Here is a 14,532-nt window from a genome sequence, read left to right on the forward strand (position 1 = left end):
TCAGTCACTTGGTTGGCCTCTTAAAAGTTATCAATATTTATATAAATAAAAGTAACATATCCTAAAGGACCCATGCTTTCATTAAAAAAATACAATAAAGACTAAAAAAATGAAAGTTCCACAAGCTGTGGTGTTTGCTAAAATGTGGCAACAAGTACAATGCCATAATTTCTAAAATAGCTGAAATCAATCAAGGAAGTGAAATGTGAAATTTGACATTTTTAATAAATTACACTATTTACTTCAATGCAAGTGACATAATTGAGGTAAATTAAATAGAGGAAAGGAACAACTGAGCGTAGCTAAATTATGTTTTAGTCAGTGTTCAAAGTTTTCTTTAAAATGTATTCAGAATTTGTTGACTTCTGCAAGAATAGAAGTTGGATTCTTTATATTATAAAGTCTGTCACTCATTTCAAGCTAACGAATTATTATATTCTTTCATAAATCTATATTCTCATGGCAATGACAGAGATTATATACTTTTAAATAAATAACATTAGTGCTGATGAAAATAAATATGGTTATGGGCACAATCATCCTGAGAAAAATTACTACAGGCTGAAATCCTGAGTCTAGAGTGTGTATAACACAGTTTCTCCAATGTTTATATTTTCCTAAAATTTTTTTCAAGGCATTACTACTGACATTATTTTAGTCAAGTATATTAAAAAGTAGAGAAGAAAGTAAAATACATATGAAAATGGTCACTTTTTGTACAGATTTTTCCTTTTACTTCTGTGTATGATTAAAAGAAACCTAAAGCACACACAAAGTAAAAATTGTAATAAAATGAAGACATATATTTCTTTCTTTCTTTTTTTAATGTTCATTTATTTTTGATAGAGAGACAGAGTACTAGCTGTGGAAGGACAGAGAGAGAGGGAGACACAGAATCCAAAGCAGGCTCCAGGCTCTGAGCTGTCAGCACAGAGCCTGAGGCGGGGCTCAAACTCACCAACTGTGAGATCATGACCTGAGCCGAAGTCGGATGCTTACCTGACTGAGCCACCCAGGTGCCCCTGTGTTAAGAATATGTAAGGATTTCCTTTTTCTTCTTAATTTGAGAAGATACTAAAAAACCTTCAAGTAAATAATATAAAACAAAAGATAATGCAAAGATATTGGCCGAAAGCAAGCAAACATTTATATTAGGGAAAATACAAACATTAACAAATAATGTGAAACAATGCCCTGTTTCAGTTGTTTTCAAATAAAAGTCAATTAACTTTTTAAATAAAAAAAAAAACACTTCAAAGTTATATAACTGAAAATATTTTGGAAAAACATCTTAAGTATTATACCTATTATTGGAGCAAATGTCATGAAATTGTCCTTTTCACACTGGTTACATTTATCTAAATGGTTAATAGTCTTTAAAAGAGATTATATAGTATTATTACTGTTTGATTATAACAATTGGGCATTAACAATGTACCATAGAAAATTTTGACAGAATTCAACAAAAGTTCGTGTTCAGTGATGTGAATCAAAGCATTCATTCATTTATTCATCATTTTTCACTTATTTGATAAATATTAATTAAATATCTTATATGTGCCAGATACTGTTCTGGGCACTGGGGTTACGCTGGCAAACAATAAATGGCCCCAGTTTTCTTTGTGTTCACATTCTAGTGAATTCCTGGGGTTTATAAAAGCATTACTTCTAGAGTGTCTGATTGGCCTAGTTGGTAGAGCATGCAACCCTTCTTGATCTCAGGGTCATGAGTTCAAGCCTCACATTTGGTGTGGAACCTACTTAAAATAAAAATTCCTTAAAAAGTATATATAGATATAAAAGTGTTACTTCAGAATGTTGGAAAATGTATACAAAAGTAAGAACCTGATTAAATATTGTAATGCATCTATAATCTGTACTATTCTATTAAACATCATTTTTGAACACTTATCAACAACACAAATCAGACTGTAAATTATTATAAGCTTGATACAAAACCATATCTATATATTATAAATGCATACATGTGTATACACACTAATGTGTATGGCATATGTATACATATATAAATATTAATATGACTTCTGTTCTCTATAATATGTCCTAAATAACTGGTGTGATACTTAAAATAAAAATGAGTATGTAGGGGCACGTGGATGGCTCAGACAGTTAAGCACCTGACTTCAGCTCATGATCTCATGGTTTGTGAGTTCAAGCCCCGCGTTGAGCTCTGTGCTGACAGCTCAGAGCCTGGAGCCTGCTTTGGATTCTGTGTCTCCCTCTCTCTCTGCCCCTCCCCTGATCATGCTCATGCCCATGCTCATGCTCTGTCTCTGTCTCTCTCTCTCTCAAAAATAAATAAACATTTAAAAATTTTAAAAAATGAGTATGTAGAAAGGTGGGGCTTTGTCTCCAGATTGGTATTAGAGGTAATTTTTCCCTCATCCTCTCTTTGTCTGTCTCACTCTGTCTCTCTCTGTCTGTGTGTGTGTGTGTGTGTGTATTCTATATAATTACCTATTAAAATTATGACTTGGAAAAATCATTTAAAAATTAATAATTTATTTAGCTTTTCTGTTTTGAGTTTTTGGTGCTACCTTTTCATTCAAAAATGGAATTTAGATACAATTTGCAGTAGCTATTATGCCTCTTCCTTCACAAATATGTTGCCCTGGGTCTCTTTCCAGGTATGTGGTCGACTTGTCTTTTGAAGTCAGAAATGACTATGTAGCATGTTGTCCATAAAGTATAAGTAGAATAGCCTTGTATAACATGACACCAAAGGATTTCAATTGTTACATAAGCTGCAAAAATAATAGGTAAAATAAACAGTAAGACACATGTTTTGTAAGGACTCCCTATACAGAGCAAGACTCCCCTTAAAATACTGAGGAAAGTGCTTGTATAGTAAGTGTTCTGGTGTTTGCTTGCATTGATCATTTAATTTCCCCCCATAACAATTGTATAAATCTCTTGTCTTCAGGGCTAAAGATTTATAATCCTGTATTACAAGGGTTTTGTGTCTCCAAGAAGCTGAGTGTATGGCACATCCCACTAATTCAGTTTGTCATTTTGCTTCCACTCTGTCTTTCTTTTCATCTCTGCTAAGTTCCAATGTTGATCCCTGTGTTTCAGGTGTCAGTCAATATTAAAAGCAATCCTGGGAGGATCTAGCTTTGAAATTACATAAAGGCTCTTTCTCATCAGGCTTAAGTTGTCCCTGCATCCATGACCTTACAGGCTGTGGCTCACTGTGTGTTATAAACCTTTCCTTCTGCATGTCATTCTCAGTTAACAGAGGCATCCTGTCAACTCTATGATAGAACAATGCCTCCTGTAACTCTCCTTGGGGGTAATTTATCTTCTAGAATCTCCCTAAGCTTTTAACATTATTTACCTCAAAAATAATTTAAGTGTAGTTCTAAAGATCTTGACATGAGACCGTCGCAAATGAAAGAAGGCTGAACACATTCCTGTGTACAAAATATCTATGTAAAGAGAGGTTTTATAATTTGGGGAGTTGTAGACCCCCAGAAGGTACAGAAGCAGTTAGACACATATAGCTTTTAATTAAAAAAATATTAAGAACTAATACTTCCTATCCTTAAACATATGGGTTTTCCACAGGATAAAATCTCCTGTCTTCAATTTCACTTTGCAAAAATTAACTGTATGCAAAAGTGCGGCAGTCAGCCATTAACAATCAAGTGCAAAGTTCAAAAAAACTTTTGGTTGCCTCTTCCTGTCTATTGCATTATTTGGAGTTGATCTGCCCTTTGTGCATTCCTGCTACCTCCTTTACCACCAGACTGGCCTTTGCTTCCACAGTTTCCCAGCATCTCTTGGAACTGACTGGCATATAGATTTACCACATTTTTTAGAATACCACTCTTTACTGATTTTTGAGACTTTGTAACAGTGAACATATGTGTCCTAGGAAACAGAATTTGTGGAAGGGGATTTTGAGGTTCTAAGCAATCAGGTGGAAAAGATATTTCTGACATTACTTTGAATCTTAGAGTGCTAATTACTTACTAGTATTAATTAGCAATAATTACTAATAAAATAGCTGATAATAGAATACCAATTAAGTAAATAAGAAATAAACCTTAAGAATCATTTTTTCTCTTTATGATTCCCTCATCCTTATCTCAAACATTTAAATCCTAAGTCCTTTTATGCCCTTCACATTAAAATGGCTACCAATCATCCTAACATGTATGGCAGTCGTGGATTACATTTTTGACGTGATAGCTCAGAAAAGTGTCATTACCTTGTGACGTCATAGATTTCCATACAGATACTTGAAATATATGTGGATGACTAAAACTCATTGCAATGTCTGACATATTGTTGCACTTGACCTACAGTTGATGAATGAAAGAACGAATGAATGAATGAATGAGGTGATGTTAATGTATAGATTTGTGGCAATTCATATGGATAGTGTCCTATGGTCAGATTAGCCTTCAACAAACATCCAAGAATTCAACAAGCTACCTTCCAAGAATAACTTGATATGAGAAATTTTGTGTTGGGCCCAGGACTGAAAACAAAAGCAAGATTTAAGTTTCAAAGATTATGCACATCTCTTTCTTTGGAATATCAGAATGAAAAACAAATAGCGTCCCTTACACCTATCATTGGAGACTCAGACTCTTTTAAATCCCTGTTTACTCTTCTTCATGAAGTGATCTTGGTGTTCACAATGCAGTATAGTTGTTAAGATACCTCTGATGGTCACATTCAAATTCCAGGCAGCTAGATAAAAAGAGGGCAGAGAAGGGCACACTCCCTCCTTTCTAAGGCCACACCTTATACAACATTTTCACCTCAGTATCACTGACCAGATATGACCATACCCACCTGCAAGGGTGGCTGACTATTTTGGTCTTTGGATAAGTAGTAATGTGCTAAGTTAAGGTTCTGTGATGCAAATGAATTATTTGGAGGGAATATTCTTTGTCATAATTCTTACTCAAGGATGGACAACTTGACCTTCTAGTTATATGTAAAATTTAAAAGGTTAGCACAGAGAAATAAATACCATTTTTTTCCTGAGTAATTAATTACCCTTAGAAAAGATGCAATGCTATGTCAAGATGTCAATTAAGCTTGTTAATTAATTACAAACAAAAGATCAGAATTTAGAATGTAAAATTTTATAAGTACAGACACAGTTTAATTTTTATTTAAAGTATGCTAGATATGGTCTGCTCGTACTTGGAATCCAAACCCCACTTTCTTCTATGTGCCTTCCTATGCTGCAGAGATTACAGTGCTTAAAAATAGAACTAGATTTATGAAATCACATTGTAGCTAATGTTCAGGGTGCCAGTTTAACTCCCTAAAGTTAAGTGTGATTACAATGGGTTAGAGCATGGACGTGAGGGAGACACATCTTCCTGAAGTCTGTTAGATAGTGAACATGTTCCTTTACTTCTTCCACAGTGTTTGTCAAGTTCTGTCCCGACTCTCCCTCCAGCATCTTGGTTCACATACACACGCGCACACACACATACACACACACACACACACACACACACACACACTCCAAAATGTGGGTTCACACATACACACACATATCCTACACACATACAAACACATACACACAAATACACACCGTGACATCATAGTAGGCTCTCAGTATGGTCGGTTCAGTCCCTGACAAAAGAATGAGTTGAAGGCATTTAAACAAAAAAAGATAACCAGGCTGCAGTCCTTAATCACATAGTTGTTATTCCCCATCTTGCTCCAGGACCTATGAACAGTTTCAAAGGGAGCTCCAATCTTTAGGTTGCTTTATGATAAGATTTAAAAAATTAGGTCCTGTTTTTGCCCTTCCTCCCACTCCAACATTTTACTACTTGACTATCTGAAATAAAAATTATTTTTCTATAAGCATAATTGCATACCGAAGTAATTTTGAAAAGGCCCATTTAATTTTTAGAATAGAAAGCAGGAAAAAAAACTATTTCTACCTCCTGTTTTGGTACAAAGATTAAAAAGGTGTCTAAATATTACTCTCTCAGAAATGGTTGAAGTGATCTCCACATTTTCAGTTCAATTCACCAATTCTTTTTTCATTTAGGAGGGGATTGGAAACACCACCCCTCCCCATCTCTCCCCACCCTCAACCCACATTCCTCACCCCTCATTTGCTGAGGGCATATTATGAGACACACACTGTGCTAGGTACTGTAGATATAAAGAAACATAAAATAAGATTCTTGCCATGAAGGAGCTCAAATTTAAATGGGGATACAGATGTGTAAATGGATTCGTCTTAACACTACACCTTAAGAGTTATAATGGAGGTACTGCTAAATTGTTTGAATGCATAAAAGATAAAGGATCTAACTCTTTCAGGGGAGTCACAGGAGGCCAAGATGCATGCTTTTCACTTTATTAAAATAGAAGTAATATAGTAGCCCAGGTTTTTGATAACTTATTGCTGTCCATTCCCACATTATACTTTCTCAATAAGTGCTAAGAAGCGTTAGTAGAAAGGATCATGTTAGGAAAACAGAAACCGCCCTGGGTGTGATACAGAGACAGAGAGGGAGAGGGAGAGGAAGAAGGAGAAGGAGAGGGAAAAGCAGAGAGGGAAAGAGAGGAAGAGAGATAGAGAGGGAGAGAGAGAGAAAGTTAAAAGGTGTTAGAAGGGCTTTCGGAAGAAGAGGTAAAAGATTAATAACCATCCTCTAAGGCAGTAATTCCTACCTCCAAGCATATATGCCCTTGAGTGATCTTTTCTGGTCTGTGTGACTAACAAGTTTTTGCAAAAGTGATGATATACCACTTTCTAGACTAGAATAGAAAGGATGTCGTGCCTTCTGCCTCTCTCTTTCTCTCTCCCCTATCACTCACTCAGGGGGAAGCCAGCTACCATGCTGTGGTGACACTCAAGCAGCCTTATGGAAAGATTCATATAATGAAGAATTGAGGTGTTCTCTCAACAGCCTGAAATGAACTGAGACCCCTGATCAATAGTCATGTGAGGGAGGGAGTCACCATGAAAGTAGATTCTTCAACCAAAGTAAAGCCTTCAGATGATGTAGCCCGGTTTCAGCTTAACTACTATCTGATAAGAAATACTGAGGTATGGAGTGCCTGGATGGCTCAGTCAGTTAGGTATCAGACTTCAGCTCAGGTCATGATCTCACAATTTGTGAGTTCAAGCCCTGCATCAGGCTTTCTGCTGTAAGCACAGAGCCCACTTTGGATCCTCTGTCCCTCTCTCTCTGCCTGTCCCCTGCTCATGTGACACACACACTCTCTCTCTCAAAATAAATAAACATTAAAAATAAAGAAACATTTTATTTTTTTTAATTTACATCCAAATTAGTTAGCATATAGTGCAACAATGATTTCAGGAGGAATAATAAAGAAATATTGAGGCAGAACTATTAAATAACTACTTCCAGATTCCTAGTCATCAGAAACTATGAGATAATAATTTTTTGTTGTTGTTTGTAGCTGTGAGAAACAGTTTTGAAGTACTTTGTTATACAGCAATAGATATTAATACAAGGAATCTCGCAAGCATCTACCTGCTAATTTGTTGTTGGACCTACAGTTTCAGTAGGGACTGGATTCTCTAAAAGGCATCTCTTTTTGAAAAAGGCTGTGGGAAGCCTGGGTGGCTCAGTTGGTTGAGCTCCTGACTATTGGTTTTGGCTAAAGTCATGATCTCAGGGTCATGGGATAAAGCCCTACATAGGGCTCCACGTTGGGCAGTGGAGCCTGCTTAAGATTCTCTCTCCCTCTCCCTCTGCATTCTCTCTCTCTTTCTCAAAAAAAAAAAAAAAAAAGCAAAAAGGCTGTCACCTCAGAAAAGCTATTGCCTTTGTCTAGGTAGCTAAGTCTAGGATCACCCCAATCTTGCTGCCACCATAACATAAGTCAGAAGCAGGAAAATTTTATTTCTGTCTTCTTATCTCTTGTCAATACTGGTAAACCTTAATGGAAATTGGTTGGTTCCCTGGTTGAGGAGATGGGAAACCATGGGCCTTATAGAAATGTGTACAGACTCCCAGCCTCATAAACATAGAGCAGAGGATATTTTTCTTTCTTTTTTAATATTTATTTATTTATTTTGAGAGAGAGAGAGAGAACATGAGCAAGGGAGGGGCAGAGAGAGAAGGGGACAGAGGATCTGAAACAGGCTCTGAGCTGACATCCCAAGACCCCATGCAGGGCTTGAAACCATGAACTGTGAGATCATGACTTGAGCTGAAGTCAGATGCTTAACTGACTGAGCCACCCAGGTGCCCTGAACAGAGGATATTTAAGATGAGTGTAGCACAGAGAGAAGATAACTAAAGGAACTATGCAGAATGTATTATAAGCTGTTTTATAGATGAAGATTCTATGGCTCAGAGTATAAATAACTTGTACAAAGTCACACAGCTACAGAATAGAAGAATCTTTGGAAAGAATAGAAGAATATTTCCAAAGCCTCTTTATGTGAATGAGCTTAAATAGTGAAAATGTATAGAATGAAGAATTAAGTTTCTTATATTTATTTATTATACAACTTTGTCTCAGACCACCCCTGACCTCCAGGGAGGAAGTGGAACCAGAAGGCACCTTCTTTAACATGTCATCTGTAGACTGTTTTCTATTACCTTGAACTCATTTATAGGGCTTTTTACTGGCATAACATGTCCCTGGAAGAGGATATATTGCCATTCAGACAAGAACCTCCATCCAAGGAGTGAGCAACTTATTTTCCCTCCACCAGAAGCGAACTGTGAAACTATTGAAGCATGAAGAAGTAATGCGAGGGCAGGGGGGAAAGAGGTTTTATTTCTCTTTTCTGCCATAATAAAAAAGTCAAAATCAGGGAAAAATGTATCTTGAACATTATTTTTATAAAGTTAAAAACAGCCTGTTTGCAATTTAGTTGGTCCTATTGATAAAACTCAGGCTGGCTACTGGTCTCTGCTCAGAGAAAGGTGAATGGGAGAAGTTACTCTATTTGTGCCCTACTGCTTTTAGGAGAATGAACAAGACAGTGTAAAAGTCACAATTGCCAATTGTACTAGAATTTCCTCTATAATTAATGAAATACTTAAGTAGTTTTTAAAGTTAAAGGAGTCCTACAAATGATGGAGACACACAGGACATAATTATGTGCTTTCAATAAATGCCTGAAAGTGCACAACTTCCTTTGGGAGATATAATCTCTGGAAAAGCTTGCATTGTTACTCCCATCTATTTATTATTTTAACAAATTGTGTATTCTACAGAGGAATTTTATTTCCAAAAAAGATGAATTTACATAAAACCAATTCTCTAATTCAAAGCCTATGGGGGGGAATTTTAATTCCTTACATAATTTTATTGTCAGATGCAATATTGAATTAACTTAAGTTTCAAAAAAATATTGCCACATTAGTATTGTATGTGATCATATAATTCTCAAATATCTATTGTGTATCCTCTAGGACAGGGGTCAACAAACTATAGCCTATGGACCAAATCTGGTCTGTCACTTGTTTTATAAATAAAATTTTATTGGAACATAGCAACACCTGATTAAAAATGGGCCAAAGACTTTAACAGACACCTTAACTAAGAAGATATACAGATGCTAAGTAAGCATTTGAAAAGATGCTCTATATCATATGTCATCAGAGAAATGCAAATTAAAACAATAGTGGCATACCATCATACACCTATTAAGATGGCTAAAATCCAGAACACCAACACCAAATGCTGACAAGAATGTGGATCAGCAGGAACTCTATGTCTTTGCTTATATGGTGAAAAATGGTGCAGTGGCACTGGAAGTCATTTTGACAATATCTTATAAAACTAAACATACTCTTACCATGTCATTCAGCAACAGCACTCTCTGGTCTTTATCCAAGGAAGTTGAAAACAATTCTGCATAAAAACTTGCACATGAATATTTATTGCAGTTGTATTCATAATTGCAAAAATTTGAAAACAGCCAAAATGTTTTTCAGTAGATGAATGGATAAATAAACTGTGTTCAATCTGGACAGTGGAATATTACTCAGCACTAAAAAGAAATGAGCTATGAAGCCATGAAAAGACATGGAAGAACCTTAAATGCTTATCACCAAGTGAAACAAGACAATCTAAAAAGGCTACATACTGTATGATGCAACTATATAACATTCTGTAAAAGGCAAAACTATGGGGACATTGAAAGATTGGTGGCTACCAGGGATTGGGAAGAAGGAAGGATAAATAGGCAGATCACAGAGGATTTTAGGGCAGAAAACTATTCTATATGATTCCATAATTTTGGAAAAATGTCCTTATACATTATTCAGAGCCATAGAATGTATAACATCAAGAGTGAACCCTAAGTTAAACTGTAGACTTTGGGTGATGGTGATGTGCCAATATAAATCCATCAATTATAATAAATGCACCATTCTGATTGGGAATGGTGACAATGGGGAGGCTATGCATGTGTGAAGGTATAGGATATATAGGAAATCTCTGTACCTTCCTCCCAATTTTGCTATGAACAAAAAACTTCTCTAAAAAATTATCTCTAAAAAGATTTGGCAATAACAACCACCTTTTCATACTATTTTGAGACTACCTTCTCTCTCTCTTTTTCTTTCTCTCCCCTTCTATTTTAAAATAACGTTTTTACCAATAAGTTCTTAAAAATGGCCTTACCTGAAATATGCATTTCCTGGAGGCTATGTAGTTTAACAGTGTTGGGTAGTTTCTCTTCCTTTTATCCTGTCCAGAGCAGAACATTGTAAACAATGAAGAAACTTTGCTGTGCAAATCACAGTGTGAACCTGGGCAATTTACTTAATCTCTCTAAGCTTCAGTCTATGTTAGTATAACAAAAACACAAAATCTTTGCTTTGTTAGAACAGGGGTTTACAATTTTTTTGATCACTCTCTAGTCAAGCATCTAGAACAATGGCTGACTCAAAATAGAAGCTCAATAAATATGGGTTGAAGGTTGCTTTTTGAATGTGTGTTAAAAACAGCACAGTATCCAAGCACAAAATACGAGTGCAATATTATTAGATATTATTTGCCTTCCTTTATGTGCGCTATTAATTCCTCTTTTTTCTTTAGATATTATATCTTATTTTGTTAAATATATGAAAAAGTTTATTCAAAAGCTACAATATTAAAATCAAAGACACATAGACCAAATGTGGCTAGATGTATTCTTTGCACAGGATTTTCTTTTTTCCTTTCTTTTTTTCAAGTGTCTAATGAACGCTTTCAAGATATTTCCCCAGTAATTTTATGCCTTTCCCTGTTTTTATAATCTAAGGAAGTAGAAGGTAAGATAAGCCTGGTGTGGAAGAAAAAAATCACTTATATGGAACCAAGAGTGAGTTGGAACCGTAGTCTCTACCAACTTATTTAGCTCTGTGACCTCTGACAGGTCCCTCCCTTACCTGAGGAGTTTGTTTTTTCCCCATCATTAATGAGGTTTAAAAGACCTCGTTAAGAATCATTTATGAAAGAATTTGAGATAGGTCATGTGGAAGTGCCAGTTCACTGAAAAAAAAAAAAAAAGAAACCAATACTTGTTAGAACTTCTTATTAAAATATTAATAATTATTTTACTATTGTATTTTGAACAATTGTTTCAATTTTCATTATTGATGATTAAAATAATATTATTAGAAGGCTCTTGTTTATATATTATATCTTAAAGACTGATCTGGAAAAACGACAAAAAGAAAATCTGCTTTTATCATGACTGTACTCTAACAAATTTGCAGAATCTAGTCACCTGAAACTGTCTTCTATGTCTTAACACTCACTAATTCAGAGTTTCTCACCCTCAAGTAGCTTTCAGCCAATAATATTCTTGTAAAAGTTTGAAGACTGGCTCTCTGGAAAACAAACAAGCAAGCAAACAACAAAATATAACAACTTTTGATTGGTAGTACGTGCTATTTCCGTGGTGTAAATAGATGACATCATTGATTGTGAAGCTGGGAAGAGAGGCACACAGATTTTACTTCATACAGTCCTCCATACCCTAATTTTAACTTTAATATTTTATGATTCGGTCAAGCTAACTGTTCTTTCATTATCTCTGTTGCTGCCATAAATTAGCAGAGAATTCCAGACTTTGTTTACTTCCTCTGGTGCCAACTAACAAATGCCATAAATTATGGCTAGTAGTACATAGGTTTCATCTTAAGAGCCAGTGCTGATTTATTGGTACCGAGTGTCTCTGACTAAGAATGGTTCTGAGGCCACATCCCAGCTCAGTAAGATAATTGTGAGCACTTACAGCTATTTACCATGGCCATGAAAGGACAGCCTCTCGATCAGTATTTGAAGCCTTATGTAAACAAACTTGTCATCAGGAGATGACTTAAAGGTGTCCTCCTCAGGTCTTATAAACATTTTGACTGATTGGGACTTCTGGAGATAATGTTCTAATTTTGTTCTGAAACAAACATTGACCAGTTTGGGAAATTTAAGCCTGGGTAGGAAAGTAGCACCGTGATGGCTAGGCCATCAGACTCAGGCGAGTCCACGTCTACAATCTAAAGGACTCCCTGTAGCCACTTCTCTCCTTCAGACATAGCAGCAAACACTATCATGCCGCCTTATCCCATTAAAGATCATGTAATATTGTTGAGGAAATAAAATTAAAAGCAAAGTTTTCTAACAACCCAGAAAACCTTTCCACAAAAGTAGAACAGAAAAAGAAAAATGTTGAATAAGCATTAAACCACAATGTGATGTTCATGTGTTAAAGATAAGCATTAAACCACAATGTGATGCTCATCACATGCCATTTGTTAAAGAGATTGCAAGACAGAAGGAAATCTCACTTTTTATGTATAGCCAAGCCAGGACAGCCTATTACATACATGTTCTCAAGATAAACAGTAACTGGTCCTCAAGGAAGAGGAGCTGACAGTACATGGCTCATCCTAAATTTACTAGTAATGAAGGGAACATCTGTGTTCTATATTTGCTTTATCCAAAAGAAGAATAAACTTCTCAAATCTGTAGGACAGGAGAAAGTTTTGCAACTTTGAGCAGGGAGCCCACTGAAGTCCGGTCCCTACTTGCCTCAGTAACTGGGCAATAGGGGTGCTCCTAGGTTTTTGAGAAAGACATTCCTGGGGTTAAATCAAATATTTATTTCCCCTTCCTTGAAAAATTTTCCATACATTTCAAAGAGACAAAGAAAGGAGTTGTGATGACAGGTTTTCTAAAGTCAAGTCTCTAAGAAAAGAGAGGAGATGAAATCTTTACTTGTTTGCAACAGTCTATTAAACCTCCAGTATTTTGCCCTTACAATCTCATAGTGATAATAGGTCTTAAATATACCTAGATAGACAAGTAACTTTATCTTTAATAAAAGTAGGAGGTTATAAAAAGTAAAAATTACAGTTTGCAAACTACATTGTATAGGTTAGATTTTCAGAAAACAGGCTCTGAGATTTGCATGCAAGGACTGTACTGGAGAATGCTCTTGGGAACATCTGTGAGAAGTGAGGGAAGGAGAATCGAACAGAGGGAAAAAATACATAGCTATGCAGTTGCCATGGAGGATTTGGCCAATCCCATAGGGAACTCTGGAACTGAGGTTGCCTTATAGAGTTATTCTAAATGAGGCGAAGGGGCTGGGCTTTTACATACATCCTCTCCCACCACCCACATGGATCAATCATTCCGTGCAGGCTCTGTTCAGGGAAAGGGAAAGGATATACCCTTAGGCATGGCAGCTTCCTTAAGCTGAAGGCAATTTCTGGAGTAGGAGCAGCTCTGAGATACTGAACTTCAACACCTCAGCAAGCAGACGGAATGAGGGCCTCAGTCCTGTATGGCAACTGGGCAGTACATCACAGGGTCCACTCTATTTCCTTATACATCTTTTAATGCAGAGTAATGCACTTACTTATTCATCTATCTAGTAGGCACCAGAAATTTCCTTTTGGAAGAATTAAGAGAAAACATAACTCTAAAAAATTAAAGTGATTTTCCAAATACAGTAGGAAATAAAGAAAAAAAGGGTGCAACTTACTTAACCTATTCAAATCTCATTTGTTAACAAAGCAATTTTTTTTTTTTCTTTTTTAGGTTTACACCTTTCTTGAACTGCATCATCCAGTGTTAGTTCAGGGATTTGGAACTGCAAGCTACCCTCATTCCATTCTATTCTGGGTTTGTGTTCTTTGACATTTAGCATTATTTGGCATAAGATTTGGACTATTATTTTTTTCTATCAAACTGTGTTCATTTCTATTTGCTTTTTTTGCATAGACTTATTTGCATTTGGAACTTTTAATCAATTATACAGTAATTACTACAAAATGATAACAACATCAATGATGAGGGTGAGGATGATGATGATAGATATGGAGGGTTTACTGTGGACCAAGTATTGGACTAAGCAGGTTATATGCTTTATCTCATGACAATTCTATACAGTACTCATCAAAATCCCCATTTTTTAGATAAAGAAACTGAGACCAAGAAAGATTAAATTAATATTAGAAAGCTTGTAAATAGCACAGAATTGAATAAAAGTGGGTTGACTCAAATTCAGTGGAGTCTACTCTCTCAGGCAAGTTA

This window comes from Panthera uncia, chromosome A2, assembly GCF_023721935.1.
Source record: "Panthera uncia isolate 11264 chromosome A2, Puncia_PCG_1.0, whole genome shotgun sequence".
NCBI classification, from domain to species: Eukaryota; Metazoa; Chordata; class Mammalia; order Carnivora; family Felidae; genus Panthera; species Panthera uncia.